The 7,841-nt window shown below is 34.3% G+C and overlaps 1 long non-coding RNA gene across 1 annotated transcript in view; it reads right to left on the bottom strand.

Moving 5' to 3' along the window:
- Positions 1-7,841, bottom strand: part of LOC111621334 — a 32,899-nt gene that overhangs the window by 2,867 nt on the left and 22,191 nt on the right. Inside the window, exon 2 of the long non-coding RNA XR_002756053.1 lies at positions 3,361-3,416. This is a non-coding gene — a long non-coding RNA (uncharacterized LOC111621334). The remainder of the gene's footprint in view (positions 1-3,360; positions 3,417-7,841) is intronic.

The following is a 7,841-nucleotide window of genomic DNA, read 5'->3' as shown; positions in this document are numbered from 1 at the left end:
TTACTCATAGATTCAGTCATTCTACGGCAAGCACACAAACAACACAGAAACATACACATGGCATATATAGACTACAGAAAAGCATTCGACAGTGTTCCACACAGTTGGCTGCTACATATTCTAACATGTACAAAACACATCCCTCATTGCATTCTTCCAAAACACTATGCAGCATTGGAGAACAACACTGCATCTCAGGGTTAGTAACACTTCCATATAAACAAACGAAATATTCATTAGGCAAAGAATTTTTCAAGGAGATTCCTTGAGTCCTCTCTGGTTCTGCCTAGCCCTGAACCCATCATTCAACATGTTAAACGACATGCAATATGGCTACAATATCAGACATGAAAAAACAACACAGTTTATGCTGTCACATCTCATGAACATGGACGACATAAAACTTTATCCAACCACGCAAAACAATTTCAGCAGCTCCTACAAATCACACATTCATACACCAAGGACATACAAATGGAGTTTGGCTTAGACCAGTGGTTCCCAATTAGTGGTACGTGTACCCCTGGGGGTACGCGAAATTGCGCAAAGGGGTACGCGCGGCAATCTAAAATCAGTCGATTTAAAATTTAAATACATGAGATGAAGCAATCAAAAAAATAATGGGGGACCATCAAAAATTCGGCAATTTAAGGCATGATGTTGAATGCACAAATTCATTTATTTATAACTAAAAATATTCTTGAAATTTCATTAAAAATGCATTTGTGACAATACCTAAATGAAATTCTTACGCAAGAAACAAAAAGTGTACAATTAACACAATTTGTGTTAATTGTACAATTATCACTATCATCGTGTCAGCGAAGGGGCAATAAAATATTTACTACCATTTTGCACAACATACCTCTGCGAGAGCGGATTTTCGGCCGTGACAAACACGATAACTAAACATCGTCACCGACTTCGACTCGAAGATGACTCGAGACTGAAGCTGACCAAAAAGCAACCAGATTTTACAAAGTTGTGCAAAGAAAATCATGCACATTTGTCGCATTAACATTAAATAACCTTATGTTATTTTCATTATTATTAGAATTGTATTTTAAAGGTAATAAATGTAAAAAAAAAACTTATTCTATCACTAGCTGTCTACCCACAGCTTCGCCCGCATTACATCAAATTTTCTCGTGGGAGTAAGATATTTTCTCGCAGTAAAATGTAGCCTATGTCCATCTCCAACATGTAAGCTATCCCTGTGCCAAATTTTATTAAAACCTGTTCAGCGGTTTAGACGTGAAAAGGTGACAGACAGACAGTATTATCTTTGAATTTATAATATTAGTATGGATTAATATGAATTTCTGCTATAAGGGGTACGCGAGTTTGAGCTCTTTCTTGAAGTGGTACGCAGGAAAACTAATTGGGAACCACTGGCTTAGACAAATGCAAAAAACTTCACATAGAAAAAGGAATCCTGAAGAAAGAAGATTTTGCAGTTGGAAATGGAGACGTTATTGAATCCATGGAAGAAGGCAAGTTCTATAAGTATTTAGGATTACAACAGGCCAAACTAACAGAACATACAAAAATAAAGAAAATATTAATTAAAGAATACCAAAGTAGATTAAATGATATCCTCAGAACACAGCTAAATGCAATAACACACATATGTCGTCCCAGTACTCACATACTCTTTTGGAGTTATACATTGGACTCACACAAATCTTCAGCAACTCCAAAGGAAAAAAGAACAACACTTACTAAGCATAAACAACATCATCCTAAATCTGCCACAGAAAGATTAACCCTTCCATGTAAAGATGGTGGACGTGGCCTGTTTGACATTATAAACCTTCACTACAAACAAATACAGTCACTGCAAGAGTTTTTCTACAAGAAACATCACAGTTACATAAAGCAGTAACTCTAGCAGACTCAAATAACACACCATTAAACTTACACTCACATCATAAAAAGCATAGACACCATCAAGCAATCATGGGCTCAAAAGGCACTCCATGGCAGGCATCCTTATGACCTGGCCCAGGATTTTGTTGAAAAAACTGCGTCAAACAGCTGGTTAGATCAGGGATGCCTCTTTGGGGAGACGGAAGGATTCATGATTGCCATACAGGATCAGGTCATAAATACTAAAAAGTACAGAAAACACATACTCAAAGATACAACATTCACAAATGACACATGCAGAAAATGTCACGTCATGCCAGAAACTATACAGCACATTACTTCTGGGTGCAAGCTCTTGGTACAGACAGATTATTTACACAGACATAATCAAGTAGCAAATATAATACAGCAAGAGCTTGCAAATAAACACAAATTATTAGACATCCACAAACCATACTGCAAATACATTCCACAGACAGTATTGGAAAACATCACACACAAAATGTATTATGACAGAGCCATAATCACAGATAAAACAATTCACCACAACAGATCAGACATCACACTCTTTGACAAACACAATAAAATCACATTACAGACATATCTGTTCCAAACACTCACAATGTACAAAATATATACAGTGAAAAAATCAGCAAGTACATGGAACTTGCCCAGGAAATAAGGCATCTTTGGAGGATGGATAGGGTGCTTATTGTACCTGTTGTTCTCTCCTGTACAGGTGTGATACCACAAACGTTACATAAAGCCTGGGAACACTACAATTGAATATAAATACATACATCACACTACAAAAAGGCCACTATATTGAATACATGCCATATTATTAGGAAATTCCTGAATACAGACACGAACACTGACACACTTATTTAATTTTAGTTTTTGGTTGCTATGCCTTGGCTCTGGTCTGGCATAGTACACAGCCACCAGTGTGAACCGAGTATAACCCACTAAACCCAACATAATAAACATATATAAAATGCTATAGAAATTCAACATATTTCTGATTAATTGAGAGAACAAATCACCTGGAATATAATCAGAAAAGATACAAAGGATTTCTATAAAGTTTACTTCTATAAATTTTGAATGAAATCACTTTTTAAAAATAAATTATCTTCAATGTTTTCAATTAATAATGTTTTTCATGAAAGTCACATAAAAATATGCAAAGTAAATTGATGAAAAATGTTTTATGAACATTTTTCATCAATTTACCAGTGCTGTAAAATCAGTGAAAATGTGCCAACTCCAACCTCTACAAAAACTTATACTTAATTAATTTATACTCTGAACTCTTTTTCAGCCAGAACATGCCAGTATGCCATATTGGCAGACAGCACTAAAAAGTATCCTTTGCCGGGCTAAATAATTACAAAGTAATTTGGCAGGAGGAGAATGTCTATTGTAAAAATAGATGTCTAATTTGATAAAGTTTTAAAATAAATAAATAATGAAATATTTATAATTTACCTTTTTGAATTTTCTGACATTCTTGACTTAATTCTTCATTCACAATAACAGATTTTCTATTAAAAAATGTTAATAATAAAATAAAGATATTTTAAAAGATGTAACATGAAAGTGCAAAATTACTTGCAATACAATATAAATACTAAATAAACTACACCACTAAACACCGGGATGTGTTAAAAAATGTACTCCTAGAACCTATAACCGGTGTGTCGTAGAAAAACACAAAAGAAAAAAGTTTACACCTGAAGAAGAACTCGCAGCAGTTTGAAAATGTTTGTGGTGAACTTTTTTCTTTTGTTTTTTTACGACACATCGGTTATAGGTTATAGGAGTACATTTTTTAATATAAATACTGATTTTGATACAATTATGATAGAATAAAGTAAATTTTAATATTAAACAGAAAACATATAGAGTTTTGATACTAAAAACTCCAGGAAGGAGTTCTCAATAACAGAACTTTTCATGTGAAAGTTTAAAAAATAAGAGAATAAGTGTTTTTACACTGTTTTTGATTCTTTTAAATAACTAGCTAAGGTACCAAGCTTCACTCAGAAAAATGATATATCAAGTAAAGGTAATATGATTATATAAAAATACATGTACATAAAAATATATATATAGAAAAAAAATGCACTTATAATAAACCTATAATAGATCCAATGAAAAAAGTTTTAAATTGAAAGAAATTGTAGGGACTCACTGACATCTGACAGGTGAAAATGGACAGTATTATACATATTTTGCTGAAATAATAGGCTGAACAACTTTTACTAATGTCAATTTTATCCATTAATGATCTATTGTATCCAAATTTTATGGTTCACTTAACATCCACTGACCTCTGAGCAAAACTTCCTATTTGTAGGAACTTATAGGAACCAAGTATGAACTATTTACTCTTGTAAATGATATCATAATTCCATTAAGCTTATCAAATCAAATTTTTGGAAATGGAAAGTATCCTATGTCCTTCCCAGGACCATCTTGAATATACACTCTGCCATAAAAATTAGCATACTAAGAGGGGCTTGTCGTATCACTGCAAAACTTGGCATGCAGATATCATTGGGATTGGTCCTTTCCTTCTGAAAAGCCAGATGGTCATCTCGCTGAATAGTCTGCCACCTAGGTCATTCTCATAACACTGTGAGGCGGTGTTGGAACCAGTGAACTGGAGAGAGCTCGCACATATGATGGACCAGACTCAGGATGCCCTCAGCAAACCACTAGCCAATCATCCTGAACTTGGTCGTTTGTATTGTTGTCTGCCATAGAGATACAGGTGGCTCCATCATTGCAGATCCCTGTGTCTGTCTGTAGCATTTCAAGACCTCTGAGTGAGGAACATTTGGTATTATGGCTGTCAATGGCAGCATATGGTAATACAAATGCTGCCATTGACAGCCATCCAAATTGCTTCTGTTTGGAGTGGTGTCACTCTCAACAGGATTGAACTGCAACGGATTGGAACTGGGTCATCTACAGCAACAAATCCAGATTCTGTTTGGGCACTGATGACGGCTATGTTTGTGTCTGGAGGCCTCCTGTGTTAATGATTTTAAAAAATGCTATGTACTAAACAGCATTATATTTTGCAGAATGCCCTATCTTGTGTAGAAATTCATTTTGTAGTGAGTGATCATAAAATTCTTCATATATGTACAATTGCATATTATATTGTACAAACAGTATGTTCCTGATACTTTGTGTATAACGTCTTTCTTTAGTTCATTGAGCTTGAATCAAGGAAAAATTTCTTTCAATATTAGCATTATGATCTGGTATTGAAAAGAAAATTCTATCAATTTTAAAAGCTCAAATATGCATTACTGCAAGAACACTCATTAACATATTTGGCCTAGACTGTATGTAACAGTTCCTGAGCAATGATGTCTTTGTTCTTTGTAAGGAAATTGCATAATATACATTTGATAAATTTTTTCAAATTTAAAATTGCATAAGTTATAAAACTAGTCAAAAAGTTTCACATAATCATATTGACCCCTTTGTTCTGCATATTTTTAAATACTCGTGCATTGCAATATGTCAGCACATACAACAACCTTGTGCACAGCCAAAGAAAAAAAGAGGAAAATCTTATTCAACTTTTTAATCAACTGTACTTTTAACTATAGTGTGAACTCTTTTTTTACTTGTGTGTTACCACCTGTTTCTTTTTTCCTCTAAATATCTGTTATTTAAGAGGAAAACAGTTGTTGGATAAATGATTCCATTGAGAACAGGATCATATTACCTGTAATACTGTTAATTAGTACTATGTACAATTAAACTTTATACTTGTGTGCTAAAAAACTGGCTGGTCTATTCTTCTACAATCTGTTAATTTGGAGGTATATTTGCATTTTTGAGCTGTCAACTGTCAGCAGAATCATATTATCTTTATATATATGCCAGAATTTTCTGCTTATAGATATCTACACAAACTGGTTGCACTGATGAGGACTGCAGAGTCCGAAATGCATTTCCAATGTTAATAAAAGCACATACTTTTTGGATCTGATCTCTGACTGTTTTCATCACTTGACTTACAAGGTGTGATAAATCTGGATAAATTAGCCAAATTTAGGCCACATCAAGATACATACAACAATCTTGAGATTATTTTTGTTGTTAAATTAACTTTTAAAAGCCATATAGACAAGATAGTACAATCACTGGCTATCTGCTGAGGGATATTAGAGAGGTTGCGGCCGACGTTTTCATCGCAAAAACGTGTACATCGGACGTTCAGCGCTGCCTTCCTGTAAGTCCAGAAGTTTGGCAATGGCATTTGGAACGTCAGTGGAATCATGCTCGATGTACCAAACCCCATTGTCAAACTTCTAGGCTTACAGGAAGGCGGCACTGAACATCCGACGTACACGTTTTTGTGATGAAAACGTCAGCCGCAACCTCTCTATTATGATGTTTTTGTAAAACCATATTCTCTAAATCTGTTTTACAGTCCATATTCTTTGCAAATTTTCAATCCCTCAGACTATTACTTTCCCATTTGGTCCATGGTGCTCCCTCTCTAGTTGCAAAAATATCCAGAGAACTTGATAAACTTCATCTACTTTTAAATAACTTTAGTAACTTACCACACAATCACTAACCCAAATGTTGCTAGACTAGGACTTCTGGATTTATAAGAGAAAATTAAATATTTCAATCATACTCTCTTTTTAAAATATTTTAACGGTCCAGTTCCACAACATTGGCTATGTCTAAGAATCCCTGGAAGAAACACTTGCAACACTACATGTATTTGTACTACTCATTTTCATTTGTCTTTGTCACACATATTTTTTTAAAAATCAAATGGGTAAAAGCAGATAATATGGGCCCAATGGCATTTCTACTTCACAAAAAATAACCTTGTTATAAGCAAGCATGTGGACACTTTTTACACAACTTTTAAATTTATGTTTACTTTTTATTTCTTTATTTTTTAATTCTTATTTTCACATTTTTGCTANAGGAACCAACCTAGCCTTGGTGTTTCTGTGGCAATGCATCCACAGACCACAAAGGCTGGAAAACCACGCCAACAAATGAAATGGACAACAGAAATGAACGAGTTTATCATCCGTACTTACTACACCATCACAAGACTCGAAACAAACATGACAGCATAGAGAAAACAACTACATCATAGATTCACACAACAATATCCTCACCTCACTATCACCAAACAAAGGGTTGTTGATCAAAAAAGAACAATTATACACAACAACATTATCCCATAAACAACACTTGAACTTATCAAACAACAGGTTGCTGATCAAATACATCAACAGACAGAAACATTTAACATTAATGAAGATCACATAACTTATCAGGATAATCCAGCAACAAACATTGATAATAGTACACATACAACAACTAATGATACTACAGACACTTCCTCATCCACCACTGATAACATAGACATAGATTTAGTTAATGCATTCTCACTTATATTTCAGGAGACACTCACTAAATATACAGGCACAGATCCCACACAAACACCACGAATACCGAAAATCAACACTTCAAAGGTAGTAGGGAAAACACTAAATTATGTAAACACACACTTACTACCACACTACATCCATTCAATTTCTACACTCTCAGACATTCATACATTAGTTTATGCTGGGGCAGTCACAGTACTAACACAACATGGACTGAAAATACATTCACAGACAGACACACACAAAACACAATTCTATCACAAGCCTGCCTAGCAGAGAAGAATAGAAACACATATAAATGTATTTGACAGCAATTAGGCAGGCTGACACAATACACTAAAAACAATATAACACCCAAATTAAAGAAACAACTCAAACATTTTCAAGAAAATCAAAACACACACAAAACACGAACATCACAACACACACATTACAGAATACATCGATACACTAAAACAAAAACTCGCAGCCAAAGCACGTAGACTCAAACGATACAAAACATGTACACTACGAAAACAA

The sequence above is a fragment of the Centruroides sculpturatus genome, unplaced genomic scaffold (assembly GCF_000671375.1).
Source record: "Centruroides sculpturatus isolate CEXI.00-Female unplaced genomic scaffold, Cexi_2.0 scaffold98, whole genome shotgun sequence".
Lineage (NCBI taxonomy): Eukaryota > Metazoa > Arthropoda > Arachnida > Scorpiones > Buthidae > Centruroides > Centruroides sculpturatus.
The sequence above is the reverse complement of the archived record's forward strand: the minus strand, read 5'-3'. Positions and strand labels throughout refer to the sequence as shown.